We start from the raw sequence: 16,463 nt of genomic DNA on the forward strand, positions 1-16,463 counted from the left end.
TTCCATTTTTTGATGTATTTATTTATATTTATATACTGCCCTTCATCCTAAGATCCCAGAGTTTAGGCTGCAGAAATATAGTTCTAAAATTGACATTCTACATTTTGGACAAATAGCCTTTATAAAATTGGTGTGGTGTAGTGGTTAGAGTCATGGACTAGGACCGGGGAGACCTGAGTTCAAATCCCCATCCAGCCATGATACTAGCTGGGTGACTCTGGGCCAGTCACTTCTCTCTCAGCCTAATGTACTTCACAGGGTTGTTGTGAAAGAGAAACTTAAGTATGTGGTGTACCGCTCTGAGCTCCTTGGAGGAAGAGCGGGATATAAATGTAAAATAATAATAATAAATTAAAATGCTTGCTAGTCTTTTTCTTTTCTTTCTTTAAAAAAAAATCCGCTTCTACTTAAAAATTCTAGCCCTGCATTGTGTACAGTTTATTGCTTTGGGGGCGGTGGGAGGTTTGCACTATTTTTTGATGTTTTATTTTGCTAAAGCATATGAAAGCACTGAATACAAATTATTATTTTTTAAATGTAGATCGATTCTAGAGTGCAGTTTAAGAAAAAGAACATTTCTCTTTCTGCTCTGAACAGTAGCTGTCTGTCCAGTGGCAGTAGTTCTTTCTCGACTGGAGTAGCTCATGAATATTGAAGGCTAGACTACTGTGCCAAAGATCCCATGCAGCAAATAAGAGTTGGGGGAGGACAGATGCCATTCATAAGCTGTATTGGGTGAAATAGTTGGCAAAGAAAATTGCTTGAGTAGAAACCTTACCTCCATACCTGGTTTGGCTATCAGTTTCAGAGTCCTGTGCCTGCTACCCATTTTTACAGGAGGAAAAGGTAAATTGAAGGCAATTCAGGAGGAAAAGGTGATCAAGAAGCCTTGAGAAAATGTAGTTATTGTGTGATGGAACCAATAACAATATTTGTTAAGTTTTGTCCTGTGAAAGTAGAAGATAAATTGCTTATTGTCCTAGATAAGAAGCAACAAGATGGGCTTGCATGTCAAGGAAGTGCATACGAACTGAAAGACTTGCTTGTTATGATAATAGTTGGATGAAGGAAAAAGCTACCTAGATCAGTTGTAGAACTACATTTTTGAATGCTTTTAGGGTGAGGCAAAGTAAATATGTGGAAGACATGTTAAGGGAATAAAATCCTGTCCCACTGCAGGATGAATGCATGAAAAGGTAAAGTTGTTCTGTCGAGTCGATGTGGACTCCTGGCGACCACAGAGCCATGTGGCTTTCTTTGGTAGAATACAGTCTCTAAAAGTCACATTGACTCTAAGGCTCTGTGATTCTGAAAAGCCCAGCAGCCACCACACAAATGCTTGAGGTGATGGGACATTCCGGACGAGAAGCCAGCACATCACCAAGCAGGGTGCCACATCTCTTGCCCACACACTGGCATTTAGTGTTAGTCACTTTTTAAAAAAACACTAGCTGTAAAATTAAATTGGGTGGTGACCTAAGGTGCTTCTAAGGTATGAATATAATGGTAATTACTGTTAGGTATGGTTTATTTGAAATTTAGAAATCCTGGAGACATTGGATGATTTTTGACTAGTAAGTGTCTTTTATTTCCCCATATATAATATGGGAGTATTATTCACCTGTTTTGCAGACATCTGTTGTGAGCACAGACAGGTTGATAATTGTAATGCACTTTTGGTTATCAAAAGTACAATATGAAAGACATAGTATTAAAATAAGACTCTGCAAAGTACAGTGTAAATTTATAGCACTGTGTCTTATTTATGGTAACTATTTTGCAACATGGTTCTCAGGGTTAAATTTTCCCATCAATGGCTCATACATACAATTAAAGTACTTTTTAAAAAAAGTGCCATGTGTGGATTACCCAAAGTTTCCACCTAATTACTTTCATTCATCATAATTAATTCAATTAATCATTCTCTGGCTTTTAAAGTTGTAAAATTCAATTGTAGTTTTGTCACCTGGAAAGGATTCATGAAAACTCTTAGAATAATTTTTTAATGTACTGTTCTGTATAAATAATATATAATCAAAGACTTTTGTGATGAACAGCGATAGTGCGAGATAGATTAATAGAAGAGAGCAGAGCTCTTTCTTGTCAGTAGTACTCTGGTAATCCTTTACTTTGGTAAAGATAGTCTTAATGGCTGACATCTAGACTAACAAAGTCTGGGTGCTAGGTGAGAAGCACTGGTGCTGCTGCTGAGTTTTTGACTAAAGCTCGCATGGGAAGGCGTGGATTTTGTCTGCCTCCTCTTTGCCCAGAAACTCTCTGTGCCACTTGAAAATACATATTTTTGGGGTGATTCGACGTGTGTGTGTGTGTGTGTGTGTGTGTGTGTGTGTGTGTGTGTGTGTATGTATAAGGGTGGCACAGAACACTTCTGGGGGAAGGAGAGGACATTGAAATGCCCCCCAATGCAATTATTAGTCAAAATCTTCAGCAGTAGCTTTTCACTTAGCACCCATGTTTTGGATGTCTTATGTATCAGCCATCGGCCGTTTGAGGTTTTTTCCTTTCCTTTTCAACCCCTGTGAACATATGAAGCTTCCTTATTGGTCTGTCTGCTCTAGCCCAATACAGTCTAACCCAGTCAAAGCTTTACTCAACAGCAGAAGGCCCCGTTGGCCAAATTCTTTGACATCTGTTTTAACTGGAGATGCCAGGAATTAAATCTGGGACATTCAAAGCAGCTCTGTCAATGAACTCTGAGTTGCTCTTTAGTGCTCTGTAGCAGTAATTTCTAAAAGCAAATTGATATGCACTTATTAAGCGATGGTAAAATGTATCTCTATCTTGTAAAAAGCTCTCTGCTTATCATGCTGCTGCTTAAAGGCACAGGGACAGACTAGGTCCCACCCCTACCCCCCTTCTTCTCAGTTGACAACTCTAGTTTCGAACAAAAGTTGTAAAGGTTTTCATTCGCACTAGGCTTAACTTGTATAGCCAAGTTGCTACAGTAGGAGACCTCTTACAGAAACACTGGACAATCTGAATTTTAAGTAAATATTAATTACTATCAGTCTAATCAAAATTAAGAACTGGTTTTACAGCCTATAAGCTGCTGTTAATTACATGCTACTGTTCTTTGCCAATATTCCTCTGTTCTGACATGCAGCATTGACAACTTTGATTTCTGTTTCCAAAGTCTTTTTAATTTAAGGACTGTGCTCAATAGAATTACATGTATGCTGTGCCAGAGAACCTAAACCTGCAGAAGAGTGTGTGGTTTCTTGTGACACTTAGTGCATTCTTAGGCTTTGTAGTCTGTATACTTAGTAATCCAAGAATAGCACCAGAAGATTCTTGGCAATAAGATACGTGTGTAAGTAATAAAATATTATGCCTCATTCTGAACAGGAGGCAGTTCTCTTTTGAGAATAATGATAAAACTACATTTTAACAAAGAGCATCTCCATTTCAATGGAACTGTGAGTGGGAATGCTTTGTTGTCTAGCAAGGAGAAGAGTTTTTTCACCTTACCTTATTTGAGCTGAATTTGATTTGTCAAGTGGATGGATCAAAAAGCACAGAGTTGTTTTCACCATACCAAGTGCAATACAGTATATTATATATGATGTGTAACATCTTTAGGGTCATCTAAATGTATTCTGTTAGTGTGTTAGTCCTGTTTAGACATATTTATTAGCAGGCTTTTGAAGTGTAATAACCTATAATCGGTTGTGGATCTAGAGTTCAGGATCTGATATTTGTGAGTAATTGGATGTATGGGCACATAAATAAAATTGGGATTGAGTTTTCAAGCATCCATTGTGTTTTTCATTTTTTTCGTTCAGTATATTATGTGGCTCCTGTTGAGTTTGCTTCATTCTGAACAGGAGACAGTTCTCTTTTGAGAATAATGATAAAACCACATGTTAACAAAGAACATATGAGTCCCAACCCTACAGGGATGGGGGTCCACTTGCAACAGAGCATTGGCAGGCAGGAGATGCTCCCCAGACAATTCAGTCTCAGTGCTGCTAACAACTGCAAAAAATAAAAATAAAAATTAGAAATGTAATATCACAAGAAAACAGTAGCACCGTAAATATAGAAATACAGCCAGGTAAAATACTGATCAACCAGATGTTTTAAAAGGCCAAGGAAAATAAGAAGGGTCTTTGTCTAATATTGGGGGAGGGGGGAACATAAGAGTCAGCACCAGGAAAGCCTCCCTAGTGAAGCATTCCAACCACAGGGTGCCACAACCAAAAAGGCCTTTCCCCCAGTCACCAGCCACCTAACACCCGAAGGTTAGATCCTTGGTGTCTAGCAGGTTTGTGTGGGAGAAGGTGGCCCCTTGGATACCTGAATATCTAAGGGGTCTATAGAGGGCTTTAGAGTTGAAAACCAGCATTTTGAACTGTGCTCAGAAATGGACTGAACGCCTACAAAGCTCACAATTGGTGAGATATATTCCCAGTGGCCAGTCACAATAACCTAGCAGCAACATTTTGGACTAACTGAAGTTTCCCAGTCGTTGTGGGCATTGCAATAGTCTACACATTAAAGTGCTAAAATCGAACCTGAAAATCACCAGAGAATGCATAGCTGTGACCAAGCTCTCTCTCTGGAGGAGGGACTGCATCTAGTGTAACAGCCTAAGATGGCCCATACCACGGATGCCTCCTGGGTCGTCTCACTCTCCAGGGACAATGCTGGATCTCTGACTGCAGAGCTGAACCTTTAGAGAGTGCAACCCATCCAGTGAATCACTAATTGCAGTCACCTCAGGATTAAGCTTCAGCTTATTGGCCCTCATTGAGTCCATTACTGATCCCACCCATTCAGCTGCTCTGCTGCCTCACCTAGATTATACAAAAAGGAGAACTAGAGCTGGGTGCCATCACTGAATTGATGTCACATCACCTCAAATCTCTGAAAGGCTTCACTCGGTAGTTTCAGAGCTAGCATGGGAGAGGAGATCCAACCTTATAGCAGTGTTTCCAAAACTCTTTTTATCCTGAAGCACACGTGCATTAAAAAAAGATTGAGGCACAGTGCCCCTTCCCCATCCTTCCTGGTGCATTGTGGGGCGGGGTGACTCCAAAAGCTGGCAGTTTAAACTTCTTAAGCTGACTCGTAGTCAGTGAGAGCAGAAGGTTCCAAGTTCCCTCCCTGGCTTCTCCAAGATAGGGCTGATGAGAGAGATTCCTGCCTGCAACCTTGGAGAAGCCGCTGCCAGTCTGTGAAGACAATACTGAGCTAGATAGACCAATGGTCTGACTCAGTATATGGCAGTTTCCTATGTACCTATCCCACAGCACACTTGTGTACCCTGACATACCGGTTGGGAAATGCTGCCCTATAGGCCACATAACATACAAGCAATGGGATTAAGCTGATGTTCCCCAGCACCACCTTCTGGAATCAGCCCTCTAGGGTAGGAGTGGAACCAGTGCTATCAATTCAGACATCCTCTCCAAAGGGATATGATGGTATCAAAAGCTTCTGAATGGTCCAGGATAATTAGTGGAGTCTCTATCCTTTTCCTAGCATAGATCATTTTTCAGGGTAGTCAGGCAGTTCCAGCACAAAAACCAGGTCTGAAGCCAGATTGAAATGGATCTAGAGAATCAGTTTCATCAAAGTGCCTGGAGTTGCCCAGCAATGACCTGTTTGAGCACCTTGCCCAAACCAGCTGATTGCTACATCTGTCTTTTAGATCTAGGGGAGATTTCTTCAGAAGTGGTCTCAAAACCACCTCCTTCAAGGTAGTGGACTGCCCTCTCTCATAAAGAGATATTTGACATCTCCTGGAGCAAGCTGGTCTGTCCGCTCCTGCTATATATTATAACCCAAGAAGGGTAAAAGTCAAGCAAAGAAGTGGTCAGCCACCCCTCCAAGCACCTTGTCTGCTTTCTGAGACCTCCTTAACTGTACCATCCATCAGAACAGAACACAGCAGTGCCCCGGACACACCCATAGACTGAATTTCCACACTGGTGGTATATTTATGGATGTTGGTGAACAAGTTAAGGTAGTTCCTATGCTGCTATATAGCTCCTGGCTCTACATGCTTTGGTGCATCTGTGAAGCTGTTGCACTAATGGTTTTCCTCATTCATTTCAGTGAAAGGGCAGCTCTGGACATGGAAGGAAATGCATGGGCAGAAGTGTCCCTAATAACAGGAAATTTTTTACATCAGAGTATATCTAAGCCTCTATGGGACGGAGCCTCCTCACCGACTCTAATTTCTAATCATAACCACATCCTTGAAACTAACATATGTTCATTTCTTGTTATGTTATGATCAGTAATTCATAGAGCCAGTAGCTTAGCAGGATTTATTTTTTGGTATATTGGGTGAAAGAGTTCTGATTCTTTCTTTTGATGTCCCAGGTTTTATCTCATCAAGGGTGGTATAAATAGATGTCCCTATTCAAGCCACTTTATTCAAGATAATGATTCTCAGTAGCTTTCTAAGTAACAGGTGTATTTTCCCCCCTAAAGTCAGAGTTGCTTTAGCAGCTGCCCTAAAAATTGCTGTTCTTTTGTTGCTTAATTTTATCGCAATGAGTGTGTCACTTGGTATTTTCAGGCATTTATTTGTTATACTGTACAAGGTTACAATAAATGTGGGCTTGAGTTATGTCTAACATACATTGATAGATATGAAATGTGAAGACATTATTTGATGAAGAGTTCAGGGGGGAGGAGATTCAAAATTCAAATGCTTAAGATATTTTTATTTTAAAAATTGTTTTTTAACCTTTTTTTTTTTAACCTTTGCAGAAATAAATGCTTTTGCTTCATCCCTGCATAGAAAGGACTGCATGCATGACTGAAACATAGTCGACCAAAGATGCATAGGACTGGAGACATATTGATACAAATATTCAAAAGATGGAGGAAAAGAATTGTTCAGATGTAACCAGTCAGTTTACATAGTGACTGCAAAGCATCCTGCAATACATTACAAAGTAAGGAAGATACAGAGAAGTCCAAAAGGTAGGTCTAAGAACTTGGTGGGTCTTTTTTTTTTTTTTAAACTGGAATTTACTGGATTCTGATTTACTAGTAGTTTTGCATTTCATGTCCAAAATATATAATACTGGGAAACTTACACATTTTAATAGAAAAAAGGAGTGAAAGTCATATTTTCTCCAGGAGAAAAAGAACAAAACCTGTAACCCATTTGAAGTGTGGGAATTAGGAATTGTGGCATTCATTACTCCTTAAGACACCAAAATATCCAGTAAGGACCTCTGACAGGTGAAGTGACAGTCTCAGGCAGCGCCTCCAAAAGGGGCGGTAAATGCCAGCATACTGCCCACCACCACCCGGGCATCACTTCACCTGCCTGCTGCCCCACTGCCTTTCCCCATCTCTGTAGGGATATACCGTATTTTATGGACTATAAGACTCACTTTTTTCCTCGAAAAATATCCGCCAAAATTCAGGAGCGTCTTATATGTTTTAACAGTTTAATATGTTAAAACTCTGAAAAACTGGATTAAAATTAAGGTGCGTCTTATAGTCCATAGCGTCTTATAGTCCGTAAAATACGGTATTCTAAGCTTCAGGTTGGGCAGTGAATAGAGAGCTCATTGGGATGGGGAAGAGCTGAGGGTGTGAGGGGGCGGCCCTGCTCTCTTGCACATCCCTTGTCCCGTCCCATTCTGGCAGGGTGCATTTTAAACATCAGTTTAGTTGGCACAGGGAGAGCTCACCACCCAAACAAGCTTAAAGTGCATTGCCCAGGGAAGGGAAGGGGGGAGTGCAAGGAGGTGGTGCTGCCCCCTTGCACACCCCTGCTCTTCCCCATCCTCATTGCTGGGACACATTTTAAGCTTTATGGGGGGCAGTGAAAAGATAGCTCACTGCCCAAATGGAAGCTTAAAATGCATCCCCACCCAGATGGGGAAGCTGCCATCAGTGTCAGGGGTGTGGCAAGTGGGCCTTGCCTCGGGCGTCACCAGTGCTACTGCTGGTGCTGCCACAAAGTAATAGCTATTGCAATATGGTGGGGAAGCTTTTGGAGAATGGGTACTAAGAATTCCTCCTATTTTGGGGAATATGTGATTATTGTGAGCAACAATGAGAAACAGTAGTCCATTTTTTGTACTACAAACTAAACATGCAGCAAATGCATGTTCACCTCACATGTTGGTGAGGAAGTTGCTTGCACCAAATAACAAAAACATTAGCTACAGTTGTGGTACCAAAAACTACCATTCTGCTAGAATCTAAATACTAGTAGAACTAGAGGAAGGCTGAAAGACAAGTAGTATCACTGTACAAAGGGGAGCTCTGCCTAAAACCATAACTTTTCCTAAAGAACCAAGCTAATTTCAATATACTAAGAGCATTAGAATATGCAGGTAAAGATTGTTAATGGATTACTAAAGCAAGCACCTTTTGTAAGTATAAGATATTTTGGCAGATTTTATTTTATTTTTATTTTATTTTATTTTATTTTAAATATTTCTATACTACCCAAAACTTGCATCTCTGGGCGTTTTACAATTAAAATCATTTAAAACATTAAAAACCCAATATTAAAACTATAAATTTAATTAAAAATCTGGGTGAATAAATGTGACTTCAGTGCCTTTTTAAAAGTTGCCAGAGATGGGGAGGCTCTTATTTCAATAGGGAGCGTATTTCAAATCCCAGGGGCAGCAACTGAGAAGGCCTATTCCCATGTAGCTGCCAAGCGAGTTGGCAGTAACCACAGACAAACTTCTACAGATGAACTTAACAGGCAGTGGGGCTCATGGCAAAGAAGACATTCTCTTAAATACCCAGGGACTAAGCTGTTTAGGGCTTTATAGGTAATATTTTGCCTGGAAACGTATCGGCAGGCAGCCAGTGTACTTACCACTCTTGCCACTTTCCCCCCTCCGGCGCATGTATTTTAGTCAGCAGTTGGGGTGGCAGGATACCTCCCTGCCGCCCCTTACCCCACTCGGCTGCAAAAGGCTTCAGGAAGCCTTTTGCGCATGTGCACGTCACGCGCGTCACATCTCCACGCCGTGCACGCGGCCACGCGTGCACGTCGCGGAGACGTGGCGCAACATGCGCATGCACAAAAGGCTTACTGAAGCCTTTTGCAGCCAAGCGGGAGAAGGGGCGGCAGGGAGGTATCCTGCCGCCCCAATTGCTGACTAAAATACGTGCGCCAGAGGAGGGAAAGCGGCAGGAGGGGTAATTACACCCTCCCCCTACCCTTAAAGGAACCCCCACCCCAGTGCCGGACCGCAGCTCCGCGGTTCCGTGCACACCTCTAGTCATTCATCTCAAGAAACAGACGCAGCTGGTGTATCAGCCGAAAGTTGTTTTTCAGATTTAGAATTTTATATTTAGAGAGCTGAAATGCAACATCCAGATAGAAACATGGGACTTGGTAGTTCTCTGTGATTCACAGAAACTGCAATACAGCATCTTAACAAAACTAATAAAAGAACTAAGTGCCAAAATATAAAACTGGCCACAGGGCTGAATTTTAAATTATATCAGTTGTTTTTTGCAAGTTGGGAAAACTGGAAAATCAGGCAAAGCTGAGAGAACCCTATTTACACTTCTCGATTTAGCAACTTGCATGGTTCCTGAATGCTATAAATATAACTAAACTTGTAATAAGCACACAACTTCCCAATAGTATGAAATATGAATACAGCTGTACCTTATTATCTGTGGGGGTTCCATTTGTGCATATTACCGCCAGTAACAAAACTGTGGATAATGAGTAATTGAGTCTATGGGATTGTGGGGTTTAGGTTCCCAGAGTTTAAAAACAATAACCCCAAAGCACCAATACCCCACCCCATCCCAAAAAACAAGCCAAATAAAGTGTCCTGCTGTGCTTCACGGGCTTTCAGAAGTCCAAGGATGCCCCCGCCCACCCGGTACCACAGTCCCTAAAATTATTCAAAAAATCATAATTTGTTTTGTTTGTTAACAAATGAGCCACAAAATGGCACTTTTCCATCAAATGGCAGCTGGAAATGACAACTTGTGGATATGTGGAATTAAAAAACTTTTCTGCGGTTTTTTTTCTGCATATGCCAAGATCGGGCGTTAATTACCCGACTGCAGATACGTGAAACCATGGATGTCAGGTCCACGTATTGGGAGGTCCACCTGTATACAGAAAACTTGACTCAGTCAAAACATGTTCAAGTAACCTTGGTTAACCTATAATAAACAATAACGGGAAAACTTCAAAATAAGAGAGAAACAGCGCATTGTTTGGTCGTCGTCTGTATTGATGAAGAAGTTGCTCCTTATGTCCCATGGTGCTAAAAGTGTGTGTATGGCAATTCCCCCCTACCCCCACACAAGCTCTTTTCCCATTGTGCTATATAAGGAGGACCTCCATCCTCCTCCATTAATAGCAATTAGTCAAGTGAAAGAATGAGTGAGGACAAGAGAGTTTAAGTACTCATCTCTCCATCCTTTCTCCCCTACAAATGCCCCTTCCACCCCTGCATTTGCATTACTCCTGCAAATTTATTTATTTAGCATATATGTATACTGCCAAAAATTTGCATCACATGGCAGTTTACATAAAAGTTAAAACAATAAAATCACATTTGTTTGAGTGCTTGTTGCATCTTAGCACATTTGCAAGTATTCCATTATAAAAAATTAAAGAAAACTTTCAATAAATATGAAAGCTGCAATCCTGTACACACCCATATGGAAGCATGCTTACTCAGTAGTAAACCCCAGTGTCTTCAGTGGAGCCCACTTCCAGGCAAGCATGCACAGCCCTGAAGCTTTAATCACATATTTCAGTTTAAATAGTTTGAGCTGTTGGAAAACCTGCTGAGATATTTATACTAGTTTCACTACAAGTGAAACTAATAAGGCAGATATGGGCTTGGAAGCATACAACAGAACATAAGTGCTCAATAAAAAATGGGAAAATGCTTGCCCCGTTAATGGCTTAATAAAGCTGGCATTTATCTTGGTAATTATTGAGGCGAGTCTCATGATCAGTGAGACTTACCGAGAGCGGGATTGCGGGGAGAGTGTGACAGAGCCGGCGGGGATCAGTGGCCGCATGGCTCCCGGAAGTTCCAGGATGCCCTGCACGAGTGCGCAAGGCATCCTAGAAAGACCCCCAGGGCCGGGAGGCTTGTTTCAGCCTCCCGATGGGGGTCTCCTCGTGTGTTGCCTCAGCGCGGAGCCGTGCCGCAGCAATACACAACCAAAAAACCCAGGTTAGCAGAGCGCTCACTGGCTAAGGGGAGGGGGAGTTAAGCAGGTGACCCGCTTGGGGGAAACCAGGCTCGCCTGCAAGCCCGGTGGTTCCCACGATCCGTGGGAAGCAGGCTAAGCTCCCTTAGCCCTTTTTCCACGGATCATGAGAATAACCTCACTATTTGATCAGAGTATCTTGGTAGGCATCACAAGTAGAAGTCCAGCTCTGCCTGCTGGCAGACCAGTAGTGTTGAACTACAGTATAACCTTGGATAGCCAGCAAAACTTCCATTAATTGAAGAACGAAGAGAGCCTGAAGCAGCCTTGCTTCATTTTGATATACATATTTTAAATGCTTGCCTAAAAACAAGCCCTAAAGTTCAAAGTGATGCAGATTGTTTGATCAACATGCTCTGTTGAAAGCTGCCACGTTATTGTAAAAAAAAGACATGAAGTAGTAGCCCTTCCCAATAATTTTTTTAGAGCACCCTAAACATAAAGAGTAATCCAAGGGTAACCCAGATGTAGCAGGTGGCCATGATTTGGATCATTGAGGAAGACAGGGAGTGAACACCTGCATTGTTTAGACAGTCATCCCTTGCCAACCGCGGTGTTCGTGGTTTTCAATCTCAGTTTTGAATATCTGTGACTAAGAAATTGTGACTGGTCTCGCCAACCACGACCCAAGTATCCAGTTTGGTGAGATTTTTTTAGTGATTTGGGGGGATTTCCCACAATTTGGGGGTGGGGTTCAGAGGTTCAATCCTCTCATTCCTCTTGCCGACCCTGCCAATGCCTCATGATTTAAAGTGACTTTGAGTGGATTTTTGGGGTTCAAAAGTGCCTTTGAGCAATTTGGGGGGGGTTCAGAATTTCCCTAAGGTTCTGAATTTCCCGAAGGCTCACTCTTTTTGCCTATTCTTGGTGTTTTTAAGGGATTCTGGGTGATTTTTGGTATTTTTTTAAATTAAAAAAATCTTTTATTTTTCCATCTATTCGCGACCGGAGTTCCTAACCCCCTGTTTTCCATTGATTTCAATTGCTCGCCAACTGCAAATTTGCCAACAGAACCCTCACGAGGGATGACTGTATTGGTATAAGGCTGTGGGGCTCTACCTGTTGGACTGAGTGGCAGTAGCAGGTTCATTTGCCTTGCCTTCTTGGCAGACAGGAGGCCTCTGCTTGCTCCTGATGCGGAAGCACCAAACGAGAAAGAAAAAGACACTCAGCCAGCCTGGGACAGAAGAGTTCTGAGTTTTGTCCTCCAGAAGTAACCCTCCTTATGTGTCCTACCTACTCTTGGTGGGTGAGGTTGCCTCATGGCTGACCTTATTGTGGTAGGAGAGGGGCAAGCTCAGCCTTCAGTGCATTTCAGTTCTCTGGTTGTCGCTCCCCTTAGTGGTGGAGAAGCATCTTGAGTGATTGCTGCTCCATCTTCCTTAGTGGCGCTTCTGCCTGCAGTGTGTTTGCTTTGGAGAGGAGTGTGGCGTGTCCTGGCTTGTCCCAGCAAGAAGAATCATAGTTGAGGTTGAATTACACATGTTTAGAAACACAGCTAATTGGTTTGCGCTTTGACATTCCAGTGTGATTATGGAAGTAGCAATTAGGAGCAGAAAAGCTATATGCTATTAGGCTTCCTCTCCAAGGAAAGCTTGACTCTCAAAGGAGTCAGATACACATGCATGGCCACATCATTACATCCTTAAACCAGATTAAGCCTCAGCGTTCGTTTCCTAGTCCCCGTGCTGTGTGAGAGGATGCTCCCATTATCAGGTCAGTCAGTTGCAAGGGAGTGGCGGAAAGGGTGTATGAATCAGTTTCCTGTGTTTTGTATACATTGATCATAGGAAGGAATACAGTAACCAGGCCAAATGGCAGTGTTCCTCAAATAATCTGTTGTAAACTTTCTGCTGATAAACAGCAGATTATAACATAAGCCTATTAGTCATGCATCTAGAATAGATAAAATGAGGATAGCCAAGGCAACAAAAGCATAATGATTTTGATGAAATTGACAAATGACATGTTTGGATGCAGAGCTGCAGGATTTCCCTATTAGTATAATCAGTCCTGAGAGTCAGTGTTTAAATCCTAAGAGGGCTGAAAGTGACTCATAGGCAGCAGAAATTTGCAATATGAGATACAGCAATTTTAATTTGAAATGAACTGATTATCTGTGTCTGTGGAAGTATTTCCAGGTAGATGGGCCTAGATTAGGACATCCTTGAACAAACAGGGCCAAAAATAATAATTTTGGAAACCCTTTTGACCCATCCTTAACACCCACTGAAAATGCTCTTTAAAAATAGCATTGAAAAGTGAAATGTATTTTGGCAGCAAGAAGAAATTTCACAAAATTGCCATGGACACAAGCTTATATGCATTTCTCACTAGATTTGCTTCTATCAGTATAGATATTTCATGCTGAAAAAAAAGAACAAGTTAATTATTACACCTTTGTGTAGAATCTACAGTTGGCCTTGTGAGGAACATGCACATATACATACACACTTATATGAAACAATATATATGCAAGCAATATCTTCCTACTTTGTGCGGGGTGGGGGAGAACCTAGAGGAAACATTGCCTGGTACCAGATGAGATATTTAAAGAGCTGTGACTCAGCTGGGATAATGCTGAGATTAAAATACTTTAATGTCATTTAACACCCCTTGCCCAGAAAAAATCTAAGGTGTAAATGCCTGTTTACATTATGCTGTACATTTTATACTTCTGTGAGAAAACAAAATAGCTGATGGTATTATGCAAAGAATGAGAGTCAGCTTAGTCTGGTAGTCAGTGTTCGATGTGAAACAGGGAAATCAAATTTCAGTATCCTTGTTAATCTTGCTGTAAAATGAGAACACTGACTACCTCCACAACATTGTTGTGAAGACAGACAAATTAAAGATTCTCTAAACATTTAAAATAAAAGGTGATTGACTATAACCTAAACAGAAGTCTTAATGCTTAGGAAATTTAAAAGGTCCTTTACCATAATGTAAGTTAAGTTACCAGACTTAGGATCTCCATTACCACTGGAAGTGACTATGCTCATGAGCTCAAGTCTCATGTAGCTTTCCACTGAATGGCTACACAGTTCCAAATTGCAACCAATCAAAGATGGCTATGCCATTCCCTTATACATTATATACCATACAAAACATTAACTATTCCACCCAGCTGGACCTATGTAACTACCACCACTTGGAAAAGAAATTGAGCAGCTTCACACATCACACCAAACCAGAGATTTGGCAGAGCCACTAGTTCCTGGAGCACATGGGTGAGCCCAGATTCCAGTGTTAGGAAGGATATGCCAACACTGAGTGTGATGTGCAAATCTGCCAATGTTGGCATATTCTGCCCTATTTGTGATATGGGACCTGCCAGCTGTTCTTAAGATTTGAAGTGCAGGACAGATATCACAAATAGGGCAGAATATGTTGACTGACTGATTGATTGATTGATTGATTGACAGGTTTGCACGTCATGCTCAGTGTTGGTGTATTGTTTGACACCAGAAATTGGGCTTGTGCACACTCTGGGAACCAGCAGTTCTGCCAAACTTCTGGTTCGGCATGACATGTGAAGATACCTATAGAGAATACTTAGAGCTGCAGAACAGATAACAAGTGAATAGAACAGCCATAAAATAAATGGTGGGAGCAAATTACCACTTGACTCTTTGACCAACCTGTTATAAACTAAAAACTGTTGTCTGTTTTAAAACGTATGCTTCTCAGATGCAAGGACTCATCTATATTTTGTCTGTGAAACCCTGTAAGGTGCCTTGTGCTCCAACGGCACTATATTAGGTGTTCTGTAAAGCACCACATTTCTTCTTGTTAGATTTACATTTTGTAGTGTCTCTCTTTCTTGTAATGACATATTCATTTGTCTTCTCCATACTTACTTCTTATTTTGTTACATATCTAACCAGATGCCTTTCAGTAATATTTAGTGGCATGAGCATCTACAGTTAGTTCTGTGATTGGCATAGAGAGATTTACAAGACAGGGCAAGGATTAATAATCCTCTCTAGAATGACTGGGATTCAAGGATATTTCAGTCAATACTAGGGAGTTTTAGAAATTTTTGATATAGGATATAATTCTGTTTATCTTCATATTAAAGCTAGAGTTCCAAAGATAATTGTTAGTTTTAGGCTCAGGCTAAGGGCTGGTTCACATGACAGGTAAAAAGCCAAATCTCCAGTTCCCGGAGTTCGGCAGTGAGCCCAAATTCTTGTGGAGGGAGGTGGGAAGCCAACATTGACTGTGTCATCCAAACCTGCCAATGTCAGCTCCACCAGCCCTACTTACACATCTGGAACTGTAAGTAGGGCTGATCCCGAGCCAATTTTGGTGGGTCTGGATGGCATGGCCAATATCAGCTTCATGTCCCCACCCCACCCTCCACCAGAAGTTGGGTTTGCTGCTGAACTCTGGGGACCAAAGATTTGGCATGTCATGTAAAGCCATCCTGTGTTTCTAGAGCAGATTCACAGAGACGTTGGGCCAAACTAGATATGACAAGGGAGCTCTGTGAGTAGAACTTGCAATGCTTTTGTCTCTTTCAAAAAAACAGCTATAGGGTGTAGTTTGGGCTCAGGCTGCGGCATGTGTCCAAACTAAAAATCAGAAAATGGGTCTGATCTTTTCTCATGCTGTAGCTCCAATCCAATATTTGTTTATAGCTGCTATTATCCATGAAGGGGAAAACATGGACAAATAGTACTTGTACATTTTCATCTGTGGCTAATAGCAGCTTTGGGGGTGGGCAGTTTTAGACAGAACATTTGTGCTGGAGAAAGGGCTAGTTGTGCTGGAGAAAGGCGGGCTAGAGAAGCTGGTTGCTTTCTGAAGTCGGGGGGAAATGGTTGATGTACCTCATTGTGTTAGGTGGGCAATAGTACACGGTCCACACTGGTGCATGGGTCAAAAACAGTGCTGATGCAGTTACGCAAGAGTGCTCTCATGCAACTGCCAAAAAATTATACTGAGTTGTGCAAGTATGATTCCCAGTGACTGGACAGTTTTGCAACTATATTTGCACAATTTTTCAGAACACTCTTGTAGAACTACATTGTCATCGGGTTTCTGACCCATGCAGTAGCATGGGCAGTGAGCTGCTGCTCTCTTAACACGGTGAGGTATGTCAGGCAGGTCCCTTCACTCAATGCAAACATGCCTATAACATTGGCACTTTTTGCATTGTTTCCTTGCACAAAACTCACTTCTGTGCAGAAAACTGGAAATGGCTGTGGACTACATGTGAATGGAAGTATACTGTTGCTTAT

At 41.6% G+C, this 16,463-nt stretch overlaps 1 protein-coding gene across 2 annotated transcripts in view; it reads left to right on the forward strand.

Annotated features, from left to right (window-relative positions):
- The window catches only part of GCNT4 (glucosaminyl (N-acetyl) transferase 4), a 33,392-nt gene that overhangs the window by 2,559 nt on the left and 14,370 nt on the right, over positions 1–16,463 (forward strand). For both annotated transcript variants that reach the window (XR_008318003.1, XM_053303957.1), the window contains exon 2: positions 6,745–6,960. The gene's annotated coding sequence lies outside the window, so the exon portion shown is untranslated. The remainder of the gene's footprint in view (positions 1–6,744; positions 6,961–16,463) is intronic.

Source organism: Hemicordylus capensis, chromosome 2 (genome assembly GCF_027244095.1).
Source record: "Hemicordylus capensis ecotype Gifberg chromosome 2, rHemCap1.1.pri, whole genome shotgun sequence".
Classification (NCBI taxonomy): Eukaryota; Metazoa; Chordata; class Lepidosauria; order Squamata; family Cordylidae; genus Hemicordylus; species Hemicordylus capensis.